This window comes from Protopterus annectens, chromosome 4.part1 (assembly GCF_019279795.1).
Source record: "Protopterus annectens isolate FY-2018-M chromosome 4.part1, PAN1.0, whole genome shotgun sequence".
Classification (NCBI taxonomy): domain Eukaryota; kingdom Metazoa; phylum Chordata; order Ceratodontiformes; family Protopteridae; genus Protopterus; species Protopterus annectens.
In genome coordinates, this window is record NC_056734.1 from 277417424 (window position 1) to 277429810 (window position 12387).

The following is a 12387-nucleotide window of genomic DNA, read 5'->3' on the forward strand; positions in this document are numbered from 1 at the left end:
TCTCGTATGTCCTGTATGATGCTTCATAACCTACCCTACCTACCTAAGCATCCTTCCTCATCATTTCACTCTCTCCCAAAAAAAAAAAAAAAAAAAAAAAAAAAAAAGAGCACCTGTCCCACAAATAAATTATACCCCACAACACTCTCATTTGTTGCAATGCAGCTTTATGTCCCTATCCACATCCTTTATCAGCTTCCTGTTATTATTTATGTGTGTAACTGTGGGATTTATATACTTTCATTACATTTGCTTGCAGGATATGAGAGTGCTTTAAACATTTCCTTTCTACAACATTTCTACCTTAGTATATCACATTTTTGTGTAACACTTCCACTCATGCTGTATTGTTTCCCCTGTACTTGCCCTTAATATGTGTGGGCTATAGTGTGTGCTTGTATCTCAGCAGTGCCTATATGCCATCTGTTTTGTTTACATTGTGTGCTGCTGCTTACAAGCACCTTTCCATGGCCTCAAACACTATTGCTGGCCATAGAAAGATACTTGCATCCAATAAGGCGCAATGAGCAGCATGCATCAGCATGCATATTCTATTAGCTCTGCTGCTCATCCCGCTCCTACATGATTGTTAATTAATCCGGGAAATAACCTCTGCCTTCCAAAAACATCACTTTTCATATAACTCAACCACCTAGAAATATCCCTATACTTATTTGAATGAAAAAAAAGTTAAAATGAATGAAAAACTTAATACAGCTTGCCAATCAAGACACTATATTACCAGCGAAACAAACACAGTTCTGACTATCTGTTAACTAACTTAAAATAAATAAACTAAAGCCATAACTAAATAATACAATTAATGAATCCATGCTCAAGCCTTAAGCTTCTTAAAGATCTATTTAGTCAAAACATAGACAATTAACATAGCCGATTGAAGTCAATGAAAAATGCTACTTTGTCACAAATGCAGAAAAAACAGATAAATTGAAAGTGTAAGAGGTCTGGTTTATGTCTTACATGAAATATCTTTTACTGTAAGATTAGGGAACTTGGTTTACAACTCATAGTTCTACCACTGGTCACAAATCAGTTTCCCTAAAACTATGGTACAAGCATTTCATGTATCACACACCAAACCAACAGGTATTTTATATCAGTATTGTGGGCATGTTCTTAGTAAAGTCTTTTTTTATCCCTTTGTTAACCAAGTTTGTCCCACTAGGCTAGTAGCCTAGCTTTTCAGGGGAGACACTAAGTGATATTTATATTATTAGTGGAAATTATTCCAGAGCATTGTGGAACTTCCCTTACTCTTTGGTGCTGCTGATTGGTACCAGAAGGATCCTACAGCAACAAGGGAAGCATAAACATGAAAGAGAAAGAAAAGCTATAGAGAGTTTAGAGGTGGAAAATGAGAATTTGGAGAAAATTTTGTTTGATGTGGAGTATCAGAATGTAAATAATGATTCTTGTGTAGTAGCTGATACAAATGAGCAGCATTTAGTTGTTTCAGTGGAAAAGAAAGTACATGAGACTGTTGAAGTGGTGCAGATAAAAGAACTGGCATTAGGTGGGCTTGTAGAGGATGTGCTCTTAAAAATAATTGAGCAGGATGATCCATGTGGCAGTTCTGCTGATTCATGGGGTGAGATGGCAGATAACTTTTTCAGAAGTGCTGAAGATGGTAATGTGGAGAAGGAACCAGGTGAACTGGCAACAGAAAATGCAGCAGTTAAAGCTAATGCAGCAGTGACTGAAAGTGAAAGAGGAAAGCAGCAACAAACTGAGAAGGGGTCTGGTTTTGTGCCAGCAGATAATGTAGTAAGTAAAACATATGCAGCAGTGACAACAGGCAAAAAAGGAGAGTAGCAACAAACTGTAAGTAAGACTTTTTAAAAGAAGGGAAAACCAACTTTGAGAATAAGAACAAAACATGACACTAATAGACAGGTATTTATGGGACAAGTTGGTAACTGCTCTGGGTTTTAAAGCTCAAGAATTTTGTTCTTTTAAACATATAGGGATGGACTTTTTGTGACTTAACATTTGACACCGAGGGGCTGATGATGAAATTTCTGGAACTGTGTGACAAAAAGAAGGACATTTTTCTGTAGAACAATTGATACTAAAATGTTAAAAATGTTACTTTGCTGTTTAGAACTGATGAACTGGAAGAAGATGATGTTAAAAATGCACATAGTCTGTATGAAACTGTTGATAACATTATGAAAGTCAGAGATAATAGAAACTTATGGAATGGAGGGTGGAGGTTGGTAGTTGTTCTGAAATGTAAAAAAAAAGTGTTATTTTTGTGGCTGGTCATATTGGGACATTATGATATGCTGGCCAGCCTAAACCATGTTTCTTCTGTAGGAGCTCTTCTCATTTAATTAATGACTGTGACAAGATACAATGTAACCAATGTGGGAAAGGACATACAGCAAGAAGGTATGGGTCTGAATGCAGGTTGTGTAAAAAAGGACACTTTTGGATAGATTGTCAAGAACAAACAGAAAATAATGAAAAAGAAGTTGAAAAGGAAGAAAATATGCTAACATTTTGCTTCTGGTGAGAGAAGAAGCAAAGGAGTATTGTATCCCAACAAAGTGAAGCTGTGCTGTGACCAGCATTAGTAGCAGCCAGGCAGTAGCCATTCATGCGACTCCTCTCTTTGTATCATTCTTGATAAGCTAATTCTTTATTGTCAGTAAGTACTGCTTGATTTCTTCCTTACCTCAGAATATCTGCCTAAATACTTCATCTTTAAATTTTCAGGGTCTATGTATTAGTTTCCCCTCAAGTGTTTGGCAGTGCTCTGTACAGACTCAGACACTTTGAGTGACATTTTTCCTATAAAGGCTTCAGCACTTAATATATTGAGCTCATATCCAGGCATGTCTAAAGGTCAGTTCCCTGTTCTTTCTCCTGTCAAGATGGTGAACTTGGGCATCCTTTGGCAATGTAGCAACTGCCTCATGTACACAGACAACCCTCTCATCTTACCTCCCAACACTATGACTTGTGAGAGATGCACATATATCGCCAAATTGGAAGCCAAGCACTCTCCAGTCAAGACTGAATTAGCCAGTCAAGAGGAGAAGGTTAACACCTGCACCACACCACACCACATTCAACACATAGCCCTCCAGAACATACACCACCACAACCCTCACATAGTAACACAAAACACACACCTACTTATGCAGAGGCTCTCAATAAAAATCTGCCAAACAACAAAGACATCTGAGCAGAAATGCAAACAACCACCACATCCCAGCACAAACCATGAGACACATAGCTCACATAAACAGTGTGCCACTCAACCAAAGCCCATAAGGCAAAACAACTTACCCGATACACTAGTCATAGGTGACTCAATAGTAAGGCATACTGATGTCCCACTCACTAGGTTGAAAAGGAGAAAGTTACAGTCAACTGCCTGTCGGGTGCCAGGATCCACCACATAACGCATGCACTTGGGTAACTCTACAACAGGTACAAATATGACTCTGTCATTGTCCGTGTTGGTGTGAATGACCTGACATGTACCTCCCTGGATTACATGAAAAGAGACATAGAGGAGCTCTCAGATCTTGTAGCCCAGGCAGGTATGACCCTAGCTCTGAGTAGCATCCTACCATCACCCAGAATGATACCACAGTGCAAGCAGAAAATGATTGACTTCAACAATTGGCTAAGTTTCTGGTGTCATTCTAAGGGGATCCAGTATCTGTCTGCCTGGAATGACATGATCGACAGACCTCGATGCTTCACCAGAGATGGCCTGCACCTGTCACCCCAGGGATTCCAGATACTGGCCAAGGTTCTTGCCACCCCTATAGTGCCTTTTTTAGGCAATGTCCTGAAGGCAAAATTACCACCATAAAAGCTACAAGCAAATAAAATTTGAGGGTAATGCTACTCAATGCTAGAAGTCTAAATCTCAAAATGCACTCACAGCACTCTTTAAAATATCGAGCATTGACACCTATGCAGTGACCGAGACCTGGTTCAAGGCTCCAGAGAGCACCCCAGCACTACCAGACTATAATTCATACCACACTTTTCAGCCCCTAAACCTGGACTAAAGAGCTAAAGGTGGTAGTGTCTCCATATTCATAAAGGATATGCACACCTCCAGACTAGTAACCCAACATAACACATAAGAGATAATTCAAGTACAACTAACACTGGGTAAAACTGCAATCCAGGTTGTAGCCTGCTATAGATCCCCTACCATGTCCTAAGACTCCCACTCCACATTCCTAAACACACTGGAAAATATTAGGGTACAACCCAATACCCTTATACTGGGATACTTTAACTACTCCTCCATTAACTGGGAACATTACTCATGTACCAACACACTTGCTCAATGTTTTCTGGAATTCATTAATTCCAGTGCCCTGGACCAACTCATTCTTACCCCCACCAGGGGTAGGAACATCCCTGACCTGGTCATTACTAACATAGGCGACTGTTGCTCTACACCAGTAATCAACTCCTCCCTGGTCAGATCTGACCACAAGCTAATCTCCATGGATATTCACATCCCACTCTCACCCCCCCACCCAAGGAAACCACTGTAAAAAAACTTTTCCAAAGCCAATTTTGGACTTCTAAAAACAGAGGTGGCAAACTTCATGCAAATTGAAAATAGGTGCATGACTGAATCATACACCAATGCACTGTATGAGCACATACACAGGTGCATGGAACAGGCCATACCAAACAGAACCAAGACTCTCTCCTCCAAAAAAAGGAAGCCAATCTGGTGGTCCCTCACCATAAACAAACTCTACAACAGAATGAAAAAAACTGTTGCAGAAAAGGGTGAAGTCCCAAGACTGGAAAAACTCCCTTGTCAGCCTCAGCAAAAAACTGAGATCTATCATCAAATCCTCTAAAGCTAGCTAGAAAAACAAAATTGCTGCAGATTCTAAAGCCAACTACAAGGCATTCTATAGCTATGTCAAGACTCTACATGGCAATACTCAGATCTGCTATGAGTTACAGCACAATGGCAATATATATACAGAACCAACTAATATTGCCAACATATTGGCCAACAGGTTCAGTGTGAACTTTACTTCCCTTCACCCCCTAAAGGGCCTATCACAATACCTGAGGAATGCCAAGTCCCTATTATCATGGCTACAGAGGTAAAAAACACACTGTCCAAAGCCAAGAATACAGCTTCCATGGGACCTGATAATATCCCTGGCTATGTTCTACATGAATTACAAAGTAAACGGGCACCACACCTGAGTACCATGTTCAATCACAGCCTCATTTCAGGCTTTGTTCCTACCGAATGGTGCACTGCTATGGTCATCCCACTCCACAAAGGGGGAGCGACTACAGACCCCGGGAACTACCGCCCCATTAGCCTGATGAGTCTGATATGTAAGGCTATGGAGCACATCATCGTGGACCTTATAAATAAGGACATATTGAATCTCAAAACTCCGGACCCCACACAGTTTGGATTTGTGAAAGGTAGATCATGCCTGCTCAACCTGATAGACTTCTTCGAGTCTGTCACCAGAGCTGTGGATGAGGGCAAGGTAGTTCACACAGCCTACCTAGATCTTGCCAAGGCCTTCAACACCATCCCTCAATCAGGAATCATAGACAGAGTCACTAAACTAGGCATAAACCCCTATGTCATAAGATGGGTTGCCAACTGGGTAACTGATAAAACCCACACTGTGAAAGTAGCGGACTCCAAATCTTTTTTTTTAAAACAAGTTTATTGTTTTAACATATAAGAGAAATATCATAACAATTTTATACAAATAATTAAAAATAGGTATTATTATAATATTCAACAAAACAACTAAAGTATTTACAAAGACATCCACTACAATCAGATCAATTAATTAAACTAAAATACCGTGCTATTGAAATTAGAATTTTTTTAACAAATTTTGTAAATTATCCCATACAATAAAATGTGATGTTTTTCTAGTTGTTCTCATTCTAATTGTGCTTATTTCCATATGACACATTATATTCATAACATTTTTAAATTCATTGAACGAAGGAGGTGTATCTGAAATCCAATTTCTAGTTATTATTTTCCTAGCCACTGCTAGGATAGACCATAACAAGGGAAGCTTAATCTTTTTAACACATTGAAGTACAGGTGTGTTGAATAATATAAGAGACTTAGAAATAATGAAATTATCTGTAAAAAGAGCCTGCAAAAATTCATTAATTGACTTCCAGTATTCTTTCAACTTCATACAGTCATAAAACATATGAGCCCAGTCAGCATTAATTTCTACATTACATCTCTTACATAGATTATCTTTATTATTAATTTTATTCGTCATCAAAGGTGTATAAAAGATCTATGTAAAAATTTCCATGTATAAAGTCTCCAGACAATGGAAGATGTAGTTCTATAAGCAGATTCCAATATATATTGTTTATCTTGTTGAGTTGGTGGGTCCCCATTAATAGAGGTGAAATAATTCCAGTATGAATCTACATTGTAAAAGTTTCTTGTCTGATAATTTTATGTATATATGAAAGTTTACCTTTATCAGAAACTTTATGCTGTAAATTTATTATCAAGTAATCAATCAGTTTTGGAATAAATTCTTTAACTGTTATAGACATTAGATCTATTCTATCAATGAGATGTTGTCTAAAGATCTGAACCTCTAACCAGCAAGTTTCTCTTAGATCAAATTCTTGTTTTAAGAAATCTAGATTTTTAACTTTATTATCAGATATCAGCTGATACCAGTACTTTAGATTATTATCTATAGCTAAATGAGCTCCTTCAGAAGTAGATGACATAAGCATACCCTGAGTATAAATTATAGGAATACAATAAAATTCCATTCCCTATACTTAGGGTGCATGAATATAAAGTTACAATAACTAATAATAATATTTAATGGGTAACAGACCATATGTTTAGGTGTAATAGGTGAAGTACAAAATTCCTTTAGCAACCACAACATGGAGTTATTTATAATCATATTTTTATGTGTTAAGGAGATTTTCATGAAGTGCATACTAATTAGCTCCCAATAATCTTTCCATTTTGCGACATATGACCGATCTATTAATAAAGTAATAACTTTTATAATAGAAGAGATAATATATAAATTAAAGTCTGGAAAAGAAATACCCCTTGAGACCAGCTATTAGTATGTTTCTTTAATGCAATCCTAGGTCTATTAGGTGCCCATAAGAAATTTAACATTAGTGTATTCAGTTTCTTGATAGTTATTTTGTAGGTGAAAGTATTATTGATTGTATTAAGTATAAAATCTTGGGGAATATTATCATTTTAATAATTGTAAGTCTCTCCTCCATAGTAAAAACATATTATTCCAGGTATTAAAAAGATTTTGTATATTAAGAAAACAGGTATTATAGTTATTATATATAATAGATTTAATATCTTTAGATAGTATTATACCTAAATAAGTTATCTGACCTGAGTTGGGTACATATTTAGTAAAATCACTAATGAGAGTATTTTTCGTGTATATATAGGTAGTATTTTAGTTTTTCTTCATTGAATATTAAACCAGAAATACTTTTAAAATTCATCATTTTATCAAATAAAGACTGCATAGAAGAATTAGATCCTGCTGATGTAATTAGAACATCATCTGCAAAAGTTGAATTTTTGATGTTGTATTTTCTTCTATTTCAAAACCCTCTATGTCAGTACTGTTTCTAATCAAATTAGCCCAAGGCTCCATTACTAAAGTGAATAATAGTGGAGAAAGTGGACATCCTTGCTTTGTACCTTTAAGAATGGGTATTTTTGTGAAACATATGTTCCTACCTTAATATAAGCCAGCGTTCCTTTGTATAAATGCTCAATTAAATTTACAAATGCATCAGAGAAATTTGTGCACTTCAGTAAGGTAAACAGATAGTCCCAACTTACTGAATCAAATGCTGAACCTATATCAAGACTAATAAGTGTTAAATCTTTCTTTTTCCTATTTGCAAAATCAATTAATGTTAAAGTTCTTCTTATATTATCAAAAGTATTTCTGTTTACAATGAAGCCCGTCTGATCTATGTCTATAATGCCGGGGATAATTGTCTTCAATCTATCAGCAAAATACTCATAAACATTTTATAATCAACATTAAGTAATGAGATGGGTCGATATGAAGAACATCTAGTTGGATCTTTATTAGGTTTTAAAATTGGTGAAATAAATGTATATTGCCAAGATGGGGGTTATTAACTCAGTTTGGGCCAGAATAAAACCTTATGTATTAATGAATATGTAGTTTTAGAAAGGATTTTATATATCTCTGGTATAATACCATCATTACCCGGTGCTTTGTTTGATTTAAGCTTATTTATTTGTGTAATAACTTCTGTATATGAAATACTCTTGTCCAATAGTTTAATCTGTTGTTTATTAAGCTTTTTATTCATGTTTGTGGTTATAAACTCCTTTATTTTATCTTTAGGTTCCATGTTAATGTTGTTATGGTTAATCTTGTGAAAGTGATTTCTAAATTCATCCAGTATTTCTGGTATACTAGAAACATTCTTCTTTTCCTTAGAGAAAAGATTTCTTTGATATGGTTTTGTTTATTCAATCTTTTGTTTTATTTTTAAGTCTATGTAAGTATTTGGGGCTTATTGAATAAGACAAAAACTTGTATTTCTCTAAAGTTATTTTAACTTTATGAGTTAAAATTTCTTTGTATTTCTCATTTAGTTTGTTTATTTCTTCAATAACTTTCTTGTCCATAATATTTTCTTTATTATTCTGTTTATAAGAGTCTAGTTTACTTTGAATATCTAACAATTCCTTATCCCAAGATTTCCTTTTGTTATTATACCATCTGATACTTTGTCCATATAGATATGATTTTAAGGCATCCCAAACATAGACAATGGAGACTTCAGGAGTATTATTTATGTCTAGAAAATGTTGTACTTCTGAAAGTATATATTCTTTGTAGTCTTTTAGCTGAGTTAAGTATGCTGGTATCCTTTTGATCTGAACATTATGAGTATTTTTATCATGAATTCAAAAACAATTGAGTTATGATCAGATATAGGACATGAAATGATTTTGGAATTAATTAAATCTGTTACCATCTGGTTAGAAATAAAGACCCTATCTATTTTTGAATAAGTTTTGTATCTGTTAGAAAAAAGGTGTATGGTAATGATTTTGACTCTATCTGATTATTAATATCATTCAAATGATAAGAATTAGCAAAATCATTTAAATGTTTTGCATTAGATGTAATTCTTCTTTTCTTTATAGTGGTAGTATCACTTTCATGTAGTATACAATTAAAATCACCAGCTAAAATAATATCCCCTATAGAGAATGATATGATCTTATCAATATGATGTTTCACTGTATTAATACCAATTCCAGGTATCCAGTATACATTAATTAAAGTGTAAGTCTTCCCATTAATTTGTATTGTAACCATACAAAACATTCCTTTGTCATCCTGATAAGACTTAATGGTTTTAGGAATGGGCATACTTTTATTCCATAAAATAGCCACTCCTCTTTTTTCTGAGTGTGCTCTGAACTAACCAATACTGCATACTTATTAGTGGCTAGTTTATCAATATATTTTTTCAAGAGATGGGTTTCTTGCAGGAAGACTAGATTGGCCTTGTGTAGATTAATGTATCTTATTAGGCTTGCCCTTTTACACGGATTATTCAATCCATTAATGTTTAAAGAAATTCCTTTTAAAGATGTCATTTGGCATTTTTAAAACTCAAGAATCTTATGATCGAAATAACAAATAACAAGATAAATAATGTTACATCTCCTCTTTTAGGTGTACCTTTAAATATAGCTGTATTTATTAAATCTCTTATGGGATTTTGTATAGGATTCAATTTTGTTTGTAGTGACAATGAGTGTACAAAATATATTGTGGATGTCAAAACTATATACATATAACAATGAACAAGTGAAAATAATGTAAGGATTAAACCTTGCATCCCGCCTGGAGTTGAAAACTCCAACTTAGAGCAGTATTTACTACTCAAGTTAACCCCCTAACCTAAGCAGCAGTACCTCAGCTACCACCTTATCAATTTAATACTAGTTATATTTAACTGAGGTTAACAGTTTTCAATTCAATTATCTATCAAGATAAAACTACACATTTGGTAAAACAGCATCATATAAACTAAAATAAACTTTTTTTTTTTTTTTTTTTAAAACTGTTCATACTATTATATAGATCTATGTAATATATAACACTTGAATTCTAATAGCATTCAAATAATCTTAATGTTAGAAATCAAGAGGAGAGAAAATTATGTTCTAACATTCATTTAAATCAAAAACTTTGGCTAATATGATTCAGACATTACATGCATTAAGATGTATCTATTTTCTGTCATGTGAATTCTATCAACAGCTTCCAAAAAAATCTTGAATTGTTTGTATATGAGCATTTACTTAAACTCATTATTGTCAATAGAGTAAAATATTGTATTCATAAAATTATTATAAATCATATTGCATAGTTATGCAGATTCTCAGAAACACCTGCGTTATTACCTAAAAAAAAAAAAAAAAGCCATCACACACATAAACACAGACACACACACATACATATACACACACACATATACACACACACACACACACACACACACACACACACACACACACACACACACACACACACACACACACACACACATACATATACACATACACATATATACATAGATACACACACACACACACACACACACACACACACACACACACACACACACACACACACACACACACACACACACATATATATATATATATATATCTGATCTCACTGAGTTGTGTGTTAGTAGAGCACTATCCTACTTGCTGTCCCTAGAATAAATCTGTCTGCTTTATACAAAATAATGCACAGCAAACACATATTAGTAACCAGATTTTACAATCATGCTAACCTACTACTTTAAAATATATCACATGACATTTCTTCCAGAATAGAGTTATAAGATTATTTATGTTTGTCAATCAGATGAATTAAATGAGTTATAGTAAAGTATATGTTTGGAACACAAATTTTTAACACAGATTATTATGCTGCTGTTAAGTAGATTTTCAAAAACATTTAAATCAATGTTTCATTTTTTATGCCTTCTAAAATAAGACATTTACTTACTACAAGAAACTACATCATTTAAACTCATTATAACTGACATATTTTATGAACAGAGTATTTTTCCTGAATCTGTGGTGTGTCAGTGTGATAACCTTGTCAATGTTTATACTAACTGCTTTCAGTTTCTCTGTGAGAATTCTGTGATTTGAAGATTCTGAGGTAACTCAAGGACATTGTGCATAAGACAGCCCACATCCCAGATTGTCTCTCTTAACATTTTGGCGGGAAACTTATTAAAACTAGTGACAAACATTCATTTAGCAGTGTAAATGCATCTAAACATGACAGAACCTCCACAATGTATTCCACAGATCATCACAGCCTCTATGCAAGTGAAATTAAACTCAAAATTACCAACAAGCAATAAAACTCAGCATTCTTCTCCCAACTCAATTTTCATACAAATCCTATTATTCACTGTGCCCACACAGTCTAAAGCATTTCTATATATTAATAAAGAAAAGAAAAAGAGAGTAGAAAATAAAAGGGAGTGAGGCAGAAATAAAAAATGTAAGAGAAAGCTGTAAGAAGTATATACAATGGAATGTTACTTACTGTTTATATTAATAGAGTTAAAATAAAACATATTATTTACTCTTATTTAGTTCTGATTATTATTAGTTAAAGCATGACAGATTATTTACAAACAAGCATAAGCAGTATAATCAAGAAAGTATAATTAAAAATAGCATTTGAAGAACTTATAAACTTTTACAAGAAATAAATATGTTATTATTCTATTAATGATATTTTCATTACTGTTCTCTCCCACCCTTTACCCACTACATAATCTAAATAGAATGTCATTGTTTAAACAAAGAAAATAATAAAAGAAGAAGGGGAAAAAAAGGTAAAGATAAAAAAATGTATCAAATTACTAACCTTACTTTTTTCAGAAAGAAAAACAAATCGAGTCACAGCCTGCCATTAAATCCTCAGGCATTTTGACTGGTTATGAAACAAAACATTTCTTTGCACATAGAGAATAACTTTGATTAAATCTTTTCCAAAATATTTGTGGCTTTCTGGAAATGCAGGAACTATATTCAAAAGATTAATAATGAACTAAAATGATGAGAGAGAAAAAAACATATAACAAATCATTTGTTTTTTAGTCTCTTCTTCTTCTCTGAAGTCTTCCAGGAAGCTTCAGTTGCCAATCTCTTTAATGAAGAACTAGCCCATTCCATTTCTTCTATTTTATCCAAAATCCTTTTTCTTTGACAAACAGTAAAGCAGAGTCTAAATCATCAAGACCTTA